Genomic DNA, 20,639 nt, shown 5'->3' on the forward strand with positions numbered 1-20,639 from the left:
GCGGGCCAGACAACCACAACTTCCTCTTGTGATTCGTGTGACCTTGGACAAATCACCGACCTCACGAGGAGCTCAGCCTGACACGGCCTCCCTACCCCCCGCCCAAGGCTGCCCGGGAATCAGACAGAAGGTCGTGCATGAGAGCATTTTAAGCTATGCAAATGTACACAGATGTAGAGACTGGCGGCTAGGAGCAGATACAAATCTCCTCTCCTACTGACGACCCTTCAAGTGGTTTTACTGTGAAGACATTGGATTCGGAGCTCCGTATCCATCCCAACTATGACCTGCACCCTGAAGTCATTGTAATGCTCAGCCTGGAAACAACCCCCCCAAAAAAGATCACTGGTATAACTAAGATTAACAGTAATAAATTTCCTGTCATCACTAATCCCTAAAATAACCTCAGGTGAGATCGACTCACTTGTTGAACAATATTACCCATTGACCAGGTTTGTGTGCAGAACCTGGTGGTTTAAAGGCCTGGCTTCATCAGCAATTCCAATTTCATTCTTTCTCCCTCTGGATCAATATCAGAAGCAAACCTGCGTGCCCATCCCTTCCTTCTGGAATATAGATCTTCCGAGTGTTGCACACGGACAGTGAAGAAGGGCACAAACCGCTTTAAGATTTGAAAGCCCTGTTAGTGTTTTATCACTCTGGTTTTGATTTTTTTTTTTTTTTGGTTGCTCTGAGTATGGAAAAAGAAAGAGAGAAAGGGCCAGGAGGCCCCAGATGGAGACCAGAGTCGTTTGATTTTTTTCGCCTTGAAAGCCTCATGTGTCTGTGGTGTTCACAGCAGCGCTCACAATATGTCAGCACAGGCAAATTCGGGGCTTCCCGCAGCTTGTGGCTTGATTACACTAGCTGGAGACAGATTTAGAGCTTTCTGGCCTGGTAATCATTGCACACCTGAGAGGTTGATAACTTTGGGGAGGTGCGGGCTATAAACATTGTAAACAGTGTATTTCTGATACGTGTTGCTACCCAACATTCTGAATTCGTTTTTCCCCTTTACAAAGAGGTTTAGCAGCGGATGACAAGTTCCCACCTAAACTCCCGTTCAGATTTAGGCAGAGCTGGTGTATTAGATCTTTGTGCGGAGCAGGGCGTCACAGATCCTGGCTGCCAGATGCGGGCACACACCAGCCTGTAGGAACGCCGCATATCCACCCTGCGGGCTGTGACCTTTCCTCTGCCGGCCCTGCACTCTGGTCTCTCCTACCCTGCATTTGAAGTGGAACCAGGTCTCCTCCCTGATTCAGAGGTTGCATGGCGTGATGCCTCTGTAGCCTTTCTAGAAATTTCATTTCTTCCTCTCACCTTCCATCCAAACATCTTGTGCACAAAAGCAGGATCAGCCAGGCAACATCTCCTGCCAGATTGACCTTCTCTCTTTCTCCGTGGCAACAGGGAGCACCCAGTCCCCTTTGTTCCTGGACCCATCCTACTCCCGGCTCATCATCTACCCTCATACACGAGACCGCACTCCACACACCTCCACAGACAGGGAGAGCTGGCAGCTTCGACGTGTCCTAGGCAAAATCTGCCCACATCCTTTTGCAGGTACTAAAAGGTCACCATACACCGAAAGCACCAAAAGAAAAGATGTGGCTCTCTACTAAGCGATCTGGAGCTGAGAAGGGGCTGCTCCGGGGACAAATATTCGAATTTCTTATTTGCACAATCACGCTCAGATTAACGGTAGTGTCTAAGTCTATCTATGAGCACAAATCTTTCTCAATCTCTCTCCACCTACTTGATAGCAGAAAAACCAAATTTCAGTGTGCGCGTGTGTGTTTTCTCAAATCCAAAGGAAAGAGAAACTTAAATTTCCATGGTCTGGGTTTTATTCAAAACAAGGAGAGGAGAGCACCCAGAACAATGTTTGATCTCACTCGTTGTTAGCAATCGTATAATCATATCAAAGCAAACTGAACATTATGTGGTCCTAGCACATTCCCACACCTACTAGAAATTTCTCCAGCCACCACCTCTTTCCCAAAGAAGGGGCACACCTCCCCAAGCACGGTACATGCGTTCTTGCTCACGCACTCACACCTCATAGAAATTACACCTGCAGTGAGTTCCACAGGCAGTGGAGAATAACACCTTCCTTCCGGACATTTACCCACAGCCTGGATGAGAGCGGATCCCTTTCTTAAATCATATGCCTCCATGCCCCCCACCCCCAAAGACAGAGCTTTCTGGAAACAAATGTATCACAGCTCTAAATCAAGAGAAATCCATTCCAGTTTTAGAAATTCAATTTAGCTTGGGTAAGCCTCCAGGCTCTGAAAGTAAGCTCTGTCAGGGGTTTATTATTCGTAAATCTTTCCTTCACGTCCGAGGCTTCCCAGCGGCCACTCTCCTTCCAGTATTTTCCGACTTTCTGTGTCAATAAAACCTTTAACTCTTGGAGTCCCTTTGAAGAACAAGTATCAGGATACAGATCAAGACATTGAGGAAAATTACTGTCTTGCAAAAACAAAAGCAAACAAACAAAAAACCTTTTGCTGTGTCCAGACTAGTGATTGGAGGTGAATAAACTAGAGTCAGACGGTTGTGTCCGTATTTACAAACACGGCTGAGTTTAACCCAGCAGGTGAGCTGTAAACAGGGCCACGCACTATCGTTTCACTCAAGGAGGGTAAGAAATGAAGTTCTTGGCCTAAACTAGTCAAACAATGAAGGAACTTTGTTCATATAGGAATGAAAATCTCTGAATGAACAAGAGCCTGATGAATTCATTTCTTACTTAAAAAATAATTTCTGAATTATTCATTTATATATGAATTAATTCATTCATTCATTATAAATAATTTATAAATTCAATATAAATTTCATAAAAATGAAATTCGTTCATTCATTATAAAAATGAATAAATGAATTCATTCATTCATTATAAAAAATGAATAAATGAATTCATTCGTTCATTATAAATAATTCATTCATTTATAAATAAATAATAAATAAAATTTCTGAAAAACCCGTCTCCCTACTGCAGATGTGGTGAAGAGCATTTGGGCTTGCTGGGCTGTGTAGCCAGCGGCTGGCATCCCCGAGATTGAGGAACACTTCAGGGGCATTCTGGATGTGGAGTGGAGAGATGTCATACGTCACAGCTGTAAACACCACAGCGACAAAACCATCAGTAAAAATAATCTTGGACTACCAAGAATCCAGATTCCCTGTCAGTGGCCCTCTTGAGATAATTTTTAATGTAACAAAATTCCAGCAGAGCCAACAATTTAGATCCCTCTGGAGTTCACATGTATCTGACGTGTGTCTTCCGTGAGCTGAATTAGAATCTCGAGGCACTCATCACTCACTGTTAACGGTCTTCATTGCTTTAAGTGTTAAATGGAGGCCTAAGTAAATTGATAATCATTGAAATAAGAACACTTTGTCGACAACTAATGAAATTTGGGAATGATCACTTCATGATTAATTGACTCCTATCCAACTCTCCTGACATTTTGATGTTCTGTGCTCCACACTGCCACTCCCATGGGTCCCTGTTCCTTCCCCACATTTGGGCAGCTCCATTTGTGCTAACAGGAAATATACATTCAGCTAAAAGATCTCTCGAGACACCTGTGATGACAGAGTAAAATAATTTGAATTTCAATGGAATGTAATAATAGGTTAAAACAAATTCCCAGATGATATTCTCATATTACAAATTTAAGAACAAGGAATGAAGCGACTTAGATTTTTAGGAAAAAATCTTTTAGACAAAGTCTTTACCCCAATCGTTGTTGGGTTGTTACTGACTTTTGTCTTTGTTCATTTTTAGAGGCAGAACACAAACTCAATATTATAATAAAATGTCAAGTGCATATATCACATGTAAGCAGGTTTGTCTGAAATCAAAGGGCAACATGTTAATCATTTAAATGTATCCAGCACCTCTGTTCTACAATTATCAAATAATCCCTAATTCTAAATATCCCTTTTTCTACTCAGAAGTGAATAATCTATAGAATTATACAAAGGAAAGTTCTGTCCATGGCATCTTGAATTTTGCTTTCCATTGATTTCCATACCTCCAGAAAAGACACAGTGGGTTTTCACTAGAAGGGATCGGGTTTGGGCTGAAAGAAACGTCATGCCTCAGAACGGCAGAAAGTCGTGTCTTCTCCAACAGCTGATGCTTCTCTCTGGTGCAAAGTGCCGTGTGTGTAGACACGCTTCAGAGGACCGATGTGACGGGGGCCAGGGTAGAGCCGAGGGGCAGAGGCAGTGGACATGAGGGGTCTGGCCACTTCTGAGCCACGACGCTGCCTGATCTGCAGAGTGCAGTTTCCTCATGCATGACACGGGAGTCACACGGGAGCAGCAATGCTCGGGTGTGGACCAGGTACCCGGGGCTGCGGCCCTCCCCTGGGGAAGCGCTCAGATCAGAACTCCCTTCTAGGGGCGCCTGGGTGGCACAGCGGTTAAGCGTCTGCCTTCGGCTCAGGGCGTGATCCCGGCATTATGGGATCGAGCCCCACATCAGGCTCCTCCGCTATGAGCCTGCTTCTTCCTCTCCCACTCCCCCTGCTTGTATTCCCTCTCTCGCTGGCTTTCTCTATTTCTGTCAAATAAATAAATAAAATCTTTAAAAAAAAAAATAAGAACTCCCTTCTAGAGGACTAAGGGATGACTTGCTTTTCTCAATCATGCTCTCTCAGAGGTTCACAGTGGAATTTTCCTGAGCCGACACGACATGCGATGCCACAGGATGGAACACAGAGGCAGCTCGCTGTCTTCCGTGAAAGCCAAACATTAAGGAGATTTGCAACAACAAAAAATGCAAAACATTGTTATCCTTTCACTAAATAGCTTTTTTCCTTTTGGAAAATGTCATTACTTTTTCATGTAAAATGTTATTACTTTTCCATTTAAAATGTTACTTATATGAACATGTCATGGGGTTTATCAATTTATTTTTACTAAATTAATATGTAAACCTTTTAAAAATTTTCTCCCTTTTAGTTTCTAATATGGGAACCAACCCCAAGACCCCATTCTCGGGGTCTTCAAGAATTTTTAAGAACGGAAAGAAGCCAGAAGAACAAAAGCATGAGAACTGTCCCAGAGGCGGGTCTCCGATAAGCCTTTTGACTATAAAATCCTGGGATCCTGGGGCTGCGAGTTCAGGAAAGAGATGGCTTCGAATCCACGAACCAGGGAGACCGGCAAGCTGCTGTGGGACCCTCCCCCCGCTCCTGTCATGTTGCCCCTCTCTGCTCTCCGACCTCTGTGCCAACAGCCCACCCCCCCCACACACACACACACGGAGAAGACAGGAAGGGCCCCCAGCTCCGAATCGAGACACACTCTACTCATTCAAATAATGACCTTTCACCCTGGGGTCCACACACCCACCCTGCCCACTAGGAGGGCCCGAAACAGGCAGATGAGTCAGCAGGCCATAGAGGAACATTCCAGCACCTGAGTCTTGCTCAGGCCCCAGCGCAGACCCAGCGGAGGACCCTGAAGGCCCCCAGGGAGTTTTCTGCAGCTGGTATGGAGAGCGGCATTACCCACGACAAGAGGAAGGGACACGGGCACAAATCGCATCCAGCACGAAGCAGGACCCGTTTTCCACAAAAGTGAGCTCATGTCATAATCAACAAAAAGGAAGAACACCCAGAATCTAACCTCACCAGGAGCCTACCGCAGTCCTCATGAATATGCGTCCTCCCCATCATGCCGCTAAAGTCGGGGGGGCTAGGCTCACAGCCAGCTGGGTCTCCGCCCAAGTGCACCCTCCTCCCATTCGCGGTCGCGGCCAGCGCCCCCTCTCCGAGCCTCAGGCCCCATCCACAAATACAGCGATCGCTCCTACAACTCAAGGCCGGCGTGGAGACTCCCGCCCCGGGATACACGCGCTCTGGCCTCTACCACGTATTCGCGTTCGCTGGCAGCTCGCCGCCACCCCCCATCCAGACCCCCTGGAGCCCGCGCTGTGCTCTGGGTCCTCGGGAGGCCTGAAGCGGACTGTAGAGCCTTCCGTGGGGAGTCGAGCGCTTCACAGCTTTCAAAGCACTTCTCTCATTTGATCTCATTTTATCCTCACAACTCCGACGATTCTCACCAACCCTAATGAAGAAAGCACAGAACTATATTTGCCTTGTAATTATCACGTTGCCCAAAATGGGAGTCCTCCTTTGGGAAGGAAACTGTTCTTATCACTGCATTTAGCTAGCTTGGTTTTCTTTGTAAATCCAGACCACGGGTGCTCACCGTGAATTGCTCAGATCCACTCTAACCCGAAGGACAAACGCGCATAGTAAGCCGAATTGCATGGAAGGCGTGACCCCCCCCCCCCCCCCCCCCCCCCCNGCATTAAAAAAAAAAAAAAAAAAAAGGAAAGAAATTGTTATCAGGTATATTCAGGATTATTTTTATCACTTCTAGTGTTTCAAATATCTGTTGCATTCTATCATGTTCCATGTTACTTGAGCTCAGCTGGTAAAAACATGGTGCTCATCAGACCAAGAAAGGGTCAAGCCCAGAAAGGATCCATTCAATTTGCACAGACTGCCCCCCTCGCCCACATCCAAGGAACACCAGATGGGAAGCTATTGTTGATGGAGGAAAACCTCATCTGAAATATGAGGAAAACAGCCAACTGTGAGAAAATGAGAATTGTCCCTTTTGTCAGTGATGGCCACTACACCATTATGTTCTCATTCCAGTCACAACGTCCAGGTTAAAAAAAATTAGTAAGCTAAAAAAATATAGTCTGAGTTTCTCCTACTTTGAGTCACCTGTCATTGTGTAAGCCTACGTTGTGCATTTTCATTTTACCAGGTTGACCAAAAGTATTAAAATCGTATGGTCAGTCTTGGATCATTGGGCAAGATTCTCTGTGAGGTCTGGGGAGCTATGTGAAATGCACTACACATGTCAACGTACAAGCATGATTCCTCAAAGCTTATCCAATGACTATCTTTAACATGATTCTCAGAATGGTTCTAGTCCATGGAGAGAGAAGTATTGTGTCAATCCAGTTTTCTGGTCTTTACTAAAAATATGCTTCAAGTTGAAAAAGATTGAAGAGATTATGAAGTCTCTAATTTTGGGGTGAAGAGTATGCAACCAAGAAGGGAGCCTGATTTGTCTAAGGTCAGGAGCTAGTTGGTGACACAGTCGAGACTAGAAACAGGACTACGGTGCCCAGAGGTTAGAGACTTGCAGGGATTGTCTTGGTTACATAATTATTCAAATAAGATGCTGGGAAGAGAGGCAGAGCCCTGGACAAAGAGGAAACCACTATAGGTGACTCTCACTAAGGGGTACAGTTGTCCTCAAAATTTATATTTGTGTCCAGCCTAAAAAGAGTAGCATAAAAGTAATTATCAGCTCCCATTAGTGTTCAATGTTGTTATGAGAAATTCCCAGATCCTTAGTCAACCCTTGACTAACGGTAGATGGATCATCTGAAAAACATCTTGCTTTCAGGTTCTGGTTAGTATAAATACATAGGGTGAATGATAAAGACTCAAGTGTACCCTTGTTGCCTTGTGCAGAGGATAACTCGAGAGAAGGTGACAAAGCCAAGTGTCCCAGTGTCGCCAAGCCCACTACACACCCCAACCCAGTCACCATGAAGTGCAAACGCCCACCCAATCCAGTCCCATTCTGGGAGGATGAACCAACTCTCTGTGGCAAGAGGTGGAAGGAGAAGCCACAAGTTGGGTAGGTTACATAAATGTGGGCCCCTTCGTCATATCTAATTTGGAAGGTCTTGAATTTTCAGAATACTAGATCTGCCCATGCGTTCCCATGGAGAGTGGCTGCAGTACTTAGCCAAGCATCAGCTGTTCTACAAACTTCATTTAGGTCCCATGTCATGGCATCGTTACTTCAACAGTCAGCCAGGAATAGACATCATCTTCATTTTAAGAAATGACACATTTCTTAAATATAATGGATTAGCAAGCAAAACACCCTTTTCTCCTTGCCCTGTTTTGAAGTCCATTCTTCAACTGCAAGTCTGGGTAAGGTGCACTGAAGGGAATCGGGCCACCAGCACAGAGCATCCAGCCAGCTGCACAGCAGCTGTTAGGGACTGATCACTCCAGTGTTTAAACCCTCCATCCTTCCCCACATAATCCATAGATGGGTCGGGTGGCATGGAGGGAGGGAGTGAATTTCAGAGAATAAAAGGACAGGGTTGTAGAGTTGAATAAATTAAATGGAATACAAATGCAAAATAGGAGTGCACTCAACCCTCACTGTCTTTAAATACCTTAGACAGTGACACCTTTCAAATGTCATGAATACCTCGTTCCATAAAAATCACATTTTAGAAACCCGAGGAAATCCAACATGAAATGTGCACAGGGGAGACAAGGAGTTCATTTTTTCAGGATTTCTAAGACTGGTTTTGTGTCAGGTCTCATTTGATGGAGGCAAAAGGAAACTGATAGATGTCACGAGGAGACGGTGTCTCGGATCAGAAAATGATCCTGACAAAAAAGAACTATTCACTGGGAGTATGTCATTTCAGAATTCTCTGAGACCTTGCAGAATTTTTAAGGGGAAGGCTGAGCACAGTGGGGAGCTATCTGAGAGCTTTTCTATTCTGGGGGGTCTAGGGTGGTCATCACACATGATTGCTTGTGTGATGCCATGATTCTTGCCATCTGCCCTTTGTCCTGGCCTTTGGCACAGATGTTCTTATTTAGGGCCTCTTCTGGTCAGCTCCAGCCCCACCCTAACAACTTCATGTTCCTCAAACACTCCTGGCTGGGACCCTCCACTACACCTTGTCCCAGTCCAGACCCAGCACCTTCTTCCAAGCTTCCCCAAGTGTCTGGAAGAATAACAGTCCCTTCCTTCCTTGGCCATCTGAAATCAGCATCCCTGCTCTGTGCCCATCCTCCTCAGGCACAATGGCATTCTCTTCTCCCACACGTCCAGACAGCATCCCTGTCATCACCCCCGAGACCTCTTCAAGGGACAGAGAGTATTGTGTGAGAAAGCATATTCCACTCAATTTACCTTTAGAATCACAAATACAAAAACTACTCAGCTTATTAGAGCACAGACACATTTTCTTGGAAACTCCCTCTTTCTATATTGTCCTCATTTTGCCCTCAGGAAATGCTCGACAGCCATCTCAGAGGCGACACGAGAGACGTTCTGATTGCAGCACAAGCTGCTGGCGGGCACCCCTGCTGCGGAGTCCGCAGAAAGGCAGGGAGGACACGGGAGGGAAGGAGGCAGAACTGTGGCCAGAGAGGACTGTCCCCAACCCTTAAACACTTGCCAAGCAACTCACACGGTTCTCAGAAGGGAGGCGTCCTTCCCTGGTGATGTTATCTAATAAGAAGCTAGCATTCCAGAATTTAATAAACTCCCAATTAAAAGGAGCCCAAATGAAGAGTGGGTACATGAGAGTTCTTTCTGAAAATCTAGTACATGCCATGTAACCGTAAAAGGGCAGGATTGGTATTTCAAGGTATAAACTTTAAAGTAATTCTTCTGACAGTCCCCCTGCACCAAGGGCTACGAGAAAATAACAAAGAATATGGCTTCATTTGGTTTCCCAGAACACAGAGCCTGAGGCAAATGCATTTGCACGACAACTTTGATGGAGAGGCCGCCTGCAATGAGGGAGGAGGTAGAGAAGTCGGCTTGCCAGGTGCACCTGACGGTGGCCTTGCCCCCTCTGAGAGTGGTGTGACCCAGCAGACCCCAGCAGGAAAACATCAGTGAGTAAGCCACCAGCTGCTGTCCCTCACCAGTCCAATTCCTGATGCTTCTCACCTGGGCGATGTCTCACAGCTGGCCTCTACCGGGGGACATGGAGGAAGTGCCGGGGCAGGAGGCGCAGAGGTGGGGACACGTGGTGTGACCAGGAAGCACATGCTGTCACTTCACACCTGCCTGAAGCCTGTGGAGCCCACGCGAAGCTGGCCACCCACGGGGTCCTCACTGACAGTCTGAAGTGACATCTGAAAGGTACCTGACTCAGCACATAGATTTGTCTGGATGACTCTTTCAACCAAGTTGCAAAATCACGTTTCATATTCAATACTCCACTGGTGGAACATACCACACCTACTTTCTGGTAAATAAGTGGTTTTGGATCCATTTCTTCCTTTACTTTGAGCTTAGCATGGAGATTGAGATACGTCTGATCACCTGTACCCGACATGTAGGGGTCTACACACAACACTAGCACCTATGTCCTCACGGTGACAGCCTAAATAGAAAATGAGGTGCTGTCCCAGCCCTCACAAACTGACTCAGAACCCACCTGACTGCATGCTGATTGCAAAGTCTACACTTCTTTGAGAATGAGTGACTGCATTACTTCTCAGTCCTCTACCCTTCCTTGCGCAACCTAGTACAGAATCTTGGTGTTCTTGGAGTAGCCCCCACCGGATAATGTGAGTGAGGCATCCGCCTCAGACACAAAATTTAAGGGGACACCAAAAAAGCCATTAATTAAGACCAACACTGCATGGGATCACTTATATGTGAGATCTGAAAAGAGCAAAAAGGGAAGGAGAGAGGTGGGAGCAAGGGAGGGAGAGAGGCAAATTCATAGAAAGAGAGTAGAATGGTGGTTGCCAGGGGCTAGGGGTGGGGGAATGGGGAGAGTTTCGTTAAAAAGGTACAAACGTTCAGCTATAAGATGAAAAAAGTCTGAGGATCTAATGTACGACATGATAATTCTATTGATAACACTGCGTTGTATCATTGAAATTTGCTGAGAGAGTAGAACTTAAGTGTCCCCACCAAAAAACAAAGGTAAGTATGTCAGGTGAGGGATGTGGAAATTAACCCGATGGTGGGAATCCTTCACAACGAGCATGTGTATCAAACCATCACATTGTTCGCTGTAAGTATGTTACAATTTTATTTGTCTACCATACCTCAATAAAGCTTAAAAAAGGCAAAAAAAAATGTTTTAAGGCCATATTTTAGAAAATCAAAAGTACCATAAAAAGTCGTAATAAACAAGACATCAGCATTGTACATGAAGACCAGTATTACTGACATTCCCTTTCGCCTCCATGCAGCTCCACCAGGCACTGGTCACACGTTCCCCCAAAGTAAGTAAAAGATTCGAGAAGTTACGTAATTTCCAGGATTTGGAAAATAATTTTAATAAGGTCTTTGAAAACTTCCATTTCCAGCTTTCTCATGGGCCACAATTACAGGTTATGAGTTTGTGCTGTCATTTTGTGAGTTCTTATTGCATGACTTCCAGAATACTGCGGGGCGGGGGGGGGTGCTCAGCTTTCACACTTGGCCATCAACACTGTAAAACTGGGTATGTTAATCATATGCTGTAGATGAAACCAAATCACCAAAACTTCCTTCTGCATCAGCGCGAACTCAGAACGCCGGACAGATTGTGTCTCCTTGGAAAATCACTCAGCCAAACACACTGTTCCATCATCAGGATGAGACAAGGGTGCCCGTTACCAGGTATTTACTTTTCATTCCAGAAGTTTGAAGAGAATGGAATGTGAAATGAATTTTAGCAGGTTAAATTTAAGGTCCAAATGACGGTCTGAGAACATTTTCTGTAGCTACACGTGTAGCATTTAAATGGAATACTACTCAGCCATCAAAAAGAATGATCATTGACATTTGCAACAATGTGGATGGAACTAGAAGGTATTATGCTAAGCGAAATAAGTCCATCAGAGAAAGACAAATACCACTTGATTTCACACGTATGTAGAATTTAAGAAACAAAACAGACGAGCATGAGGAAATAAATTAAGTTAAAAACAGAGAGGGAGACAAACCATAAGAGACTCTTAACTCCAGGAAACAAACTGAGGGTTGCTGGAGGGGAGAGGGGTGGGGGATGGGGTAGCTGGGTGATGGACATTAAGGAGGGCTCGTGATGAAATGAGCACTGGCTGTTATATGCGACTGATGAATGACTAAACTCTACTGCTGAAATAAATGAATAAATAAATAAATAAATAAATAAATAAATAAATAAATGGTATAAATCTGTACCGTATCTTTGTTGGCTTGATATTTAACTTAGTGACATGATTCGACTAGAGGGTCACCACTTACAAAGCCCCCATAAGCTTGGGGAACAAAGCCTTCTCCAGTAAATGTATCAGGCCTTCCCCAGGGCCCCCAGGATCCCTTCTACTCTCCACTCCTTCTTCCCCAGTCTCCCCAAGAGACTCATCCAGTGACAGTGAAACAGGTTGCTCACTGTCCTGACATCAGCCTCTCACAGCTGCTGCAAAAGGAAAATAGTCCAGTTAAAGGGTTTTGGTCTCTCCCAGGCTAAGAAATAAAAGATTCCTTACAAAAGCAGATTATTAAAATGAGGTACATTCACCAATGTGCAAGTGAGATTATGGATTCAGTGTCAGACAGAGGTCTGGACTCAGCCGGGGGGAGAGACTCGTTCCAGGCACTGAGCTGGGCCCTGAGGTTCCCCGGGAGAAGGGCACATTCTCTGACTTTGTTTGGCTCACACCCGGAGGGACAGACAGAGAATAAACCAATCATCTCTATGAGCTGGGTAAGAGCAGGACCCAAGATGACTAAGATCGGGGCAGAGGTGAGGGACCAGGGCTCACCAGAGTGAGCGGGAGTCACGGGGGCTTGTCCACATCTTGAGCAGTACGAGTCACAGTGCCCCCACCCCACCTGTGCATCGCTGGGGACATCCCTTACTGGAGTCTGTCCCTGCGTCTGAGAAGGCAAGATCATACCCTCTGGCCCCTGATGGCCACACATCCTGCTCTCCCCCGTCCATCGGTGACAAAGTATTCCAGAGATGCTGTCACCCAGTGATATCAAGGGGACAGCATGTCTACATTAAAAGAAGGGAAAGGACTTGTTCAAGGCATTTTTGTTTTTGTTTTAAAGCACTTTGCTCTCTCTTTCCAACATCTGGCCTCTCTTGGATTCTGTCTACCAAGTAGTTGCTGAGATTTGGCAAAAGAAGGAAAGAAAAATCCATCTCATTCCCATGGTTGCTCGGAAGCTTTTGTTAGCAAGTGCTGCTTAACGCCGTCTATCCCCTGGTGATGCATTTCCGAGTAAGTAATTTTTCTCCTCGGTGCTGTCTTCCTCTTGTGCTGTTGCTGATATTCATAGTTCGAATGGTTTCAGGGTTTCTAGCTTGCCTGAAATGGTAGCATCGTGACGCGCAGTTTCTCAGATGGGTCCTAAATAAGAGGAAAAACACGAATCTTCCTGTCTGTGGTGTGGGCCGCGCGCAGGGACCATGACGTTTAGAATATTGCAGATTCTTCCCAGAATTGAGACGGGGACTGTCCCCGAAGATCTCAGTTCACCCTTCCCAGCACTTTGTCTGTGTTTTCTTTTGCTCATCATGTTTATTTTTTTTTTAAATGTGTGTTTCTATGGTATTATAGTTAACATTTTATTGACAGAGTTTCACAAGTCTCTAGAATGAAATTTCAGACTTTAAATGAACAGTGGAGCAAAACCACGGCCAAGGCACGGTGAGGTGGGCTGAGCGGCTGGGTCGGCCAGCAGGTAGCTGTTGACTGCTTGGGGCCCCCACGATCACTGAACAGGTGGCTTCTTGGGAACATCAAAGGCACGTCATTAAAAGCCTCTTCCAAATCAAAGTCCCTGAATTTGTCTGAAGAGCAGAAGAGACTTACATGCCAACATTATGTGATAAGGACAGAATAGATTTAATTTCTTGCCACTGATACTTTAAATCATCTATAATTCTCCATTCTGAAAATGGATCATTAAAACTCCACGAATTTAATCCCTAAAGGTATAGAAACTAACGTCAAAAGAGAACTTCAGCTGGAAGGGTTTTAAAAAAATAGCTGGTTAAAAGAAAAAGTGATGGGACCTTCACAGACCAGAGCACTAACCTCTGTACTTCTCCCCCATTCCCCCGAGTGTGCTCGCTCCCACTGTGGAAAGACCCACGGGCCGAAATCCCACCCCAGATGCTATAATCTGCCCTGAGCATCTTCATCCTGACCTTTATGGTAATAGAAATAATTAGCATTGTTTTGGTTTAGGCAGACTGTTTACAAAAGGACCTTCATTTTCTCAGGGATCTGTGCGTGATTTGTCTTACTGAAATTCACTTTATACTTTGCCCTACAGCCATACTTAAATTTTTTAAAAAGATTTTATTTGTTCATTTGAAAGAGAGAGAGAGAGCACGAGCTGGGGGGAGAGACTGAGGGAGAAGGAGAAGCAGGGTCCCCACAGGGCAGGGAGCCCAATGCTCAGGGCTCGACCCCAGGACCCAGAGATCATGACCCGAGATGAAGGCAGACGCTTAACCATCTGAACCATCCAGGTGTCCCTACACCCATATTTTTAAATTAGTACTTTTCACCCTTAAAAACCTTTCTTGTACCAATTTTCTTTTTAAAATAACTGTTTTTTTTATTTCTAAAACTAGGATATGTTCATTATGAAAATTTCAGAAAATAAATGTACAAGGAGGAAAGCATAAAACTATGTAGGATCCAACTAATAAGGGTTAAAATTTGTTAATAGTTCATGAAACATTCCAGAATATCTCCTTCCCATCTTTTTTCTGTGCGGACGTTCATAAATAAAGCCTCCATTCTATAGAAATGGTCACGTGCCACACACACAATTTCATTACTGGAATATGCTGGAACTTTAGGAACACTTTAATGACATCTGTGTGGATCCCCTAATTTTGTAGATTTGTTTTGTACCTTGTGAGTTCAAAATAGAATGAGTTCATGTCCCTTAAATTTTCAAATCCAAGTATCTCAAATAGGCCGACACAATCACCTTGCTTTCTTTATCCAGTTCAGCTCAAAAAGGAGTCATGGTAAGACGTGGGTTGCTATCAATTCTCCCTGAAAATGGGTGGCAGGGAAGGTTCTGAATGGTCCTTCAAACCAGGCAGAATTCACTGCAACATTTGCAGTGTTATTTGTTGAACTGTGTGCTCCCAAAATCGAGTACTAACCCCTAGTACCTCAGGAAGTGACCTTATTAGGAGACCAGGTCCTGCCAGAGGTAACCAAGTTCAAATGAGGTCCTTAGGATGGTCCCTAATTCAGTATGACTGAGGGCCTCCTAAAAGGAGAAATGTGGACACAGACACGCATCGAGGCAAAGATAGAAGGAGAAGAGGGTCATCTGTAAGCCAAGGCGAGAGCCTGGAGCAGATTCTCACTCACCTTGACCTTGGACTTGCGGCTTCCAGAACTGTGGGACAATACATCTCTGTTGTTCAAGCCAATCGGCCTGTGGTACTTTGTTAGGACAGCTCTGGCAGAATAGGGATGCCAACAGCAACATGTTTCTCTACTTGGGCCAAAAACCAGATGCACACAAAAAAAGCTGCGCTGCTCCCTCTTCCAGGATGCCCCGAGCTCTGGTCTCAGAGGAGAGCAAGGGCGCCCCCAGCCTCCAGTGCCCAGAGCACACAGGAGGGTGTCCTCCTTCCACACCCCTTGGGGTCCCCGCTCTCTCTGGGGGGTATGATTCTGCAGGCATGGGCTGAATTCTCTCCTGAAGCCCCAACCACATGGAGGTGGGATGCTGTCTCTGGACCAGAGGGAAGATAAGTGTCCAGTTTAAACCCCATGCCCAGCACAGAGCCATGGGTTTCCCAGCTGCCAGCATGGGTGAGGGGAAGAGGCGGAGCAGAGCACGGGACCGCGGCAGGGCCCCATGTTGGCCCAGAGGCACTTTCTTCTTTGCTCTGTGGCGAGGGAGGCTCCCTGGCCCTCTCTCCCAGATGGGCCGGAAGAGGCCCCATGAGCAAGTGGCAGAATGTCCACTCAGGGAGCAGGATAGGAGCCCATTCAAAGACCAGGCTGCAGCTGCTGTCACTGAACGTCCTCTCTGCTGTGTGAGCCTTGGGAGCGATTCACGAGGCTCAGACCCGTCTTCATGCTCCTGATCATTTCCCTGCATTCCTCATGCTCAGCTGTCAGGTACAAAGTACCCGTGCAGGCCTCGGTGACCATGGTCTTCTCCAGGCGGTGTGGATAGCTTAGAGCATAAATCGGGATTGTTTTTATTTCGGGTGTGATGGTGAAGAATATAGTTTCTGGAGCTAAGGGTGGAGGAAAGAGCAGACTCTAACGGCACACAGAGAACTTTACGGGGTGGTAAACAGTCTGTATCTCAAGGACAAGACAGCATTCGTGCCAAAACTCATCAACTATAAACGGAACAAGGGAACTTTTACTAGATGCAACCTTTATAACTATGACCAAAAAATTAAAGAAAGACAAAAGAAAAGTAAGGAAAGTCTCCTGCAATCCCGGAATCAGACTATCCAGGCTCTCCCAGCCCTGCTCCTTAGCTGCTGTGTGACTCTGTGCTGGTCACTTGGCTTCTCTGGGCCTCAGTTTCTGTTTCCATAAATCCGACAACACCACAGCTCCTTCATCGGGCTGTGAGAACGACACATGACAAAAACAGTCTCAGTGCACGGGCCCGGTGCCTGAAAGGAATCAGATGGCAAAGTAACAGGAAACCAGGCTTCAAAAGAGGTCTGCCTCTCGCCTCTCCATGATGTTCCATTTGCAGTGGGTTAAGGTACTGAAAGCACATTGGGCTCAGCAGTTTGGGGACCAGGAGGAATCCCAACTTTGGCATGTGGCCCAATGGCCCGACCTAGTGCGTTCACGCCTCGGCTTGGCTTCTTAGTCTTCTCGGTTTCTTCTCCATGAAGGATTAAATTAAATTAAATCAAATCAAATTAAATTAAACCTGTAGCTCACATGGCTATTACGAGAATGTAAAGAGAGAATATTAGGGTTTGTGATGATTTTTTCACCACGTAGGTAGTCCCTACCTGTTAGTTCTTACTAATTGCAGGTGGGCTTCTAATCCCAGGGTGGGTGTGCTTTGTGTGTTGATACAAATGACAGCTTGTATTTTTTTCTAGAAAGAGAAGACGTGGGAAGAGGGTACAATGGTGACCAGTGGAAGAGGGGGGAGGAAAGCAGGGAGACAGGGAGACGGGAGTTGACCTGTGGCCGCGTGTATGCAGCAAACACATCTGCAGAGTCCCCGCAGGGCTGAGGTTGAGAAGGAAGCATCAGCCAAGACACAGCCACCCCAGTGACCTCAGCAAGAGTAGAACTAATGTGCCCGAGCAGTCCTGGGAAGTTCCAGGGATTTGCAAGGTGCCAGAACGATCCTTGAATGTGGACGTCATCATCCACCTTCCACATCTGAACCGCACCAAAGAAATGCTTCTCCGTCTGCCCCACTTCCTTCTTTGCCCCCTAACGTTGTGGCGGTTCCTTAGACCACCCTCCGAATGAAGGCTGTTGGTGCAAAGAACAGACGCTTTCTCCGACGCCTGCTGTGACCCAGCAAAAGACAATAGTAGGCTCCCAGACAGAGACACAGATACCCCAGCGTGTACTATTTCTCAGAGCATACACAGAAGCTACCAGAGCCACACAGAGCCGAAGAGGACAGCAGAGATTTGCTTTGCTCCCCATCCCGAGAGCTACAGCCAGTCAGCCCAGAGCCACGAGAAAGGAGGGAGGTGGAAAAGCATCAATAACAGATAAATGTGAAGGCAGACACTGCGAAGAGCCCCTAAACTAACTCATTAAAGGACAAATCGACCTTGTGCAGGTGATGAGGGGGAAAGACCAATAAGCAGGGCCAGCTTTCCAGAACAAAATGAGACTCATACTGTATCTCTGTGAAAACACCAAGGCGGCCTGTCCCTCCTCTTGTCCTGTTATTTTTAGGGTACTTTTATATTTCAAAGGCCAGAGAAGCTGGTGTGAGGCCAGAAAGTCCACGTTCGCCCAGATTACAGAGGCCACAGAGAAAGACCTCTTTGCTTTGCTTTCAGCAGTGACACTGGCGTTTTATTCCTCCATCCCTTCCCCAGGATGGCTAGTAAAACGCAGTGCTGGGTGTAATCAAATGAAGGCCGGAAACCACGGAATGAAAATGCCCCCAGAGCCAGGAGAATCCTGCCCTGCCCGGACCTAAACAGCCACCCATCCAGGCCCTGAATGGTCACTCGCCACAGCCACACGGCTCCACCGTGGCTGAGCCAATCGTGATCTATGGCTGCACTCGACTTCCTCATCAAAGGAACAAAACAGTGTGCAGGAGAGGGAAGAGCCTCAGCCAAATCCCCTGTCACCCAGAGAAGCCACATTTAGGGCTGAGTGAAAGATCACGCTTCCAAGCTTGGCAAAGCCTTCCCTTCTTTACCCCAATGCAGCAGGCTCTGTCTCGGCAAAGCAGCAGTGTAACCCTCGAGCAGCAACAAGCCTGTGAAGCGGGTAGGACAATCATTCCCCTTTGACGGATCAAAATTTGAGACACTGAGGGAGAGAAGTGGTGACTTGCCCAAGGATTTACAGCTGCGAAGTGGAAGGGATGGAGTCTGACGGAGGCGGACGGGTTTGGATGTCTGCACACCTGCTGCTCCCACTTACCTACCTAGAGGGGGACATATTGGCTCGGAAGATGGAGGATCCGACTTTGATGACCCCTCTGCCATCAACGGCACAGATACTTTATGTCTCAACCCATCTGGTGGCAGAGTGGGGACCGTGCTTCCTGACACTCCTTCCTGCTCCTCCTTATTGTGGAAATCCACCACATCACACAAAATTCCGTGTGTGAAAATGAATCGACAGTCTCAGGGGAAAGATGGGGTGACCACACTTCACAAGATCGCCGGGGACTGCAGTAAGCACCGTGCAGTGTTCAGCCCATTCTGACCCCAGATCTGCAGATGCGTTTCCATACCGGTGAGAACGGGGCTCCGGGACTGTGCGGACAGCTCTCTCTCCGTAATTCCCTCTGTCCCTGCGTCTGATTTATTTTTCACACATTGAACTAGTTCGTGGACTCCTCCACGCGCACCTGTCCTACGGAAGCTGAAGCTCTGAGCTCGTGTGCGGACTCCTTGCGCTAAAGCTCGGATGGTAACCTGGCACCTTGCGCTCCTCGGCGTGCTTCTCCCCGAGGGGGTGTTCCGGGGCTGCAGAAGCTGGAGACTTTCTTTTTTGGTAATAAAGAAGCAGCCAGCTTTTCTCCCCCACTCAACTGAAATGAAAATAGCTCCAGAACACGTAGAAGTCTGAGGTTGTGTACTTCTGGAAGAAAGGGGATTGCTTTGTCAAAAATCAGCTGTCATGGCTCAAAGGAGTGAAATGAGACAGATTAAAAGACCAGGTGAAGCTGCATGGGCCATCTGATCAGCTGCACCCCGGGGAGGTGAAAATTCTCGCAGTCTCCCCACGGACAACAAAATGCACGCATCCCCAGCACCAGCATCAGCCCCCCCACCCCCTCAGACTCATGCTCTGCCCCCTTCATGGTGGAGAGTGGCTCCCTATCTTATTTTCAAGTCTCTCCAAAATCCAGGACCATGTAATCTGCTGGAAAACAAACCCAGCTGTAACTTAGGTCAAGGTCGGCTTCCTGGGTCAGGGCTGATCCGAATGCTGTCGCTCGCACCATTGCTTGGCTTTGCATCAGCACATCCGGACCCAGGCTCCTGCTCTAATGAGGACCCTTTACTTCCCAAGCATGAAATGTCTCTTTAATTGAACAAGCCTCATACACCTGCTCCCCATGCCCCTCCCCCCAGGGAAGTAATGCGGGAGTGTGGGAGGTACCTCGGGCGAGCAGGCCACCTGCCGCGTTCATCTGAATCAAGAGCCAGCATTCGGTAAAGTCCTTTCAAATCGGAAGGCAGCGGATTTTCCACATTGGGGTCGTAGTTAAGCATTTATATGGTCTTTAAAAAACGTATACTTTCCAAGTGCTTTATCATCAATGCTACTCCTGCAAGCTCACAGCGGTCCTGCGGAGTCAGCCAGTATCACCTGGTTTCTTGTGCAAGCATGCTGCTCGGTGGGTTTCCCCAGAGCCAGCCTCAACGCTCCATCTGATTCAGCGGGAAGACCCTCCAGCCACTTGCTCCCGGGGGCAGGCGTGGGCCATTCTGAAAGCCTCCTCTGGGGGAGGGAAGAATATATAAAAGGCCCCTGACATGGCCAAGGGATAATAATGTTTCATCAGGGCACGTGCGCTCTCTCTCTCCACTAAAAAGCAATCAGGCAGCCCCCAGCTTTACCCACGGCCAGCCTCATGACCATGTGACCCGAGAATCACACAGGCCCTCTGCCTCAGAAAAGCCCCAAGCTTGGTTTAATGCTCTGTCATCATGGTCTTGAAATTCTTTTAATTTATAAAAATTTTTTTTTCTATTTTGGAGAAAAGTTTTTTTTTTTTGGTCAAAGAGAGAGAGAGGAGAGCAAAGTGGGGGGAGGGGCAGAGGGAGAAGCAGGCTCCCCGCTGATCAAAGAGCCGGATGTGGGATTCCATCCCAGGACCCGGGCATCATGACCTGAGCCAAAGGCAGACGCTCAACCAACTGAGCCACCCAGGTGTCCCGGTCTTGAAATTCCTAATGACTTTTCCCCTGGAGCCCCCACATGTCTGTTTTTCCCTGGGGCCCCACACATGTGCCACTGTCCTGGCCCGCCGTCCAAACACGGGCTCCCCCAGGACTGTCCAGCTTTGTCTGAGCTACTGTCACCTCAAAAGACATTTTGTGCGGAGACGGGCGGGAGCAAACAATTACAGAGCTGCTGCTTGTCTGGAAATCGCTTCATTTCTGAGGGAGATCTGCTTGACTCCCCAGT

The sequence above is a fragment of the Ailuropoda melanoleuca genome, chromosome 1 (genome assembly GCF_002007445.2).
Source record: "Ailuropoda melanoleuca isolate Jingjing chromosome 1, ASM200744v2, whole genome shotgun sequence".
Taxonomy (NCBI): domain Eukaryota; kingdom Metazoa; phylum Chordata; class Mammalia; order Carnivora; family Ursidae; genus Ailuropoda; species Ailuropoda melanoleuca.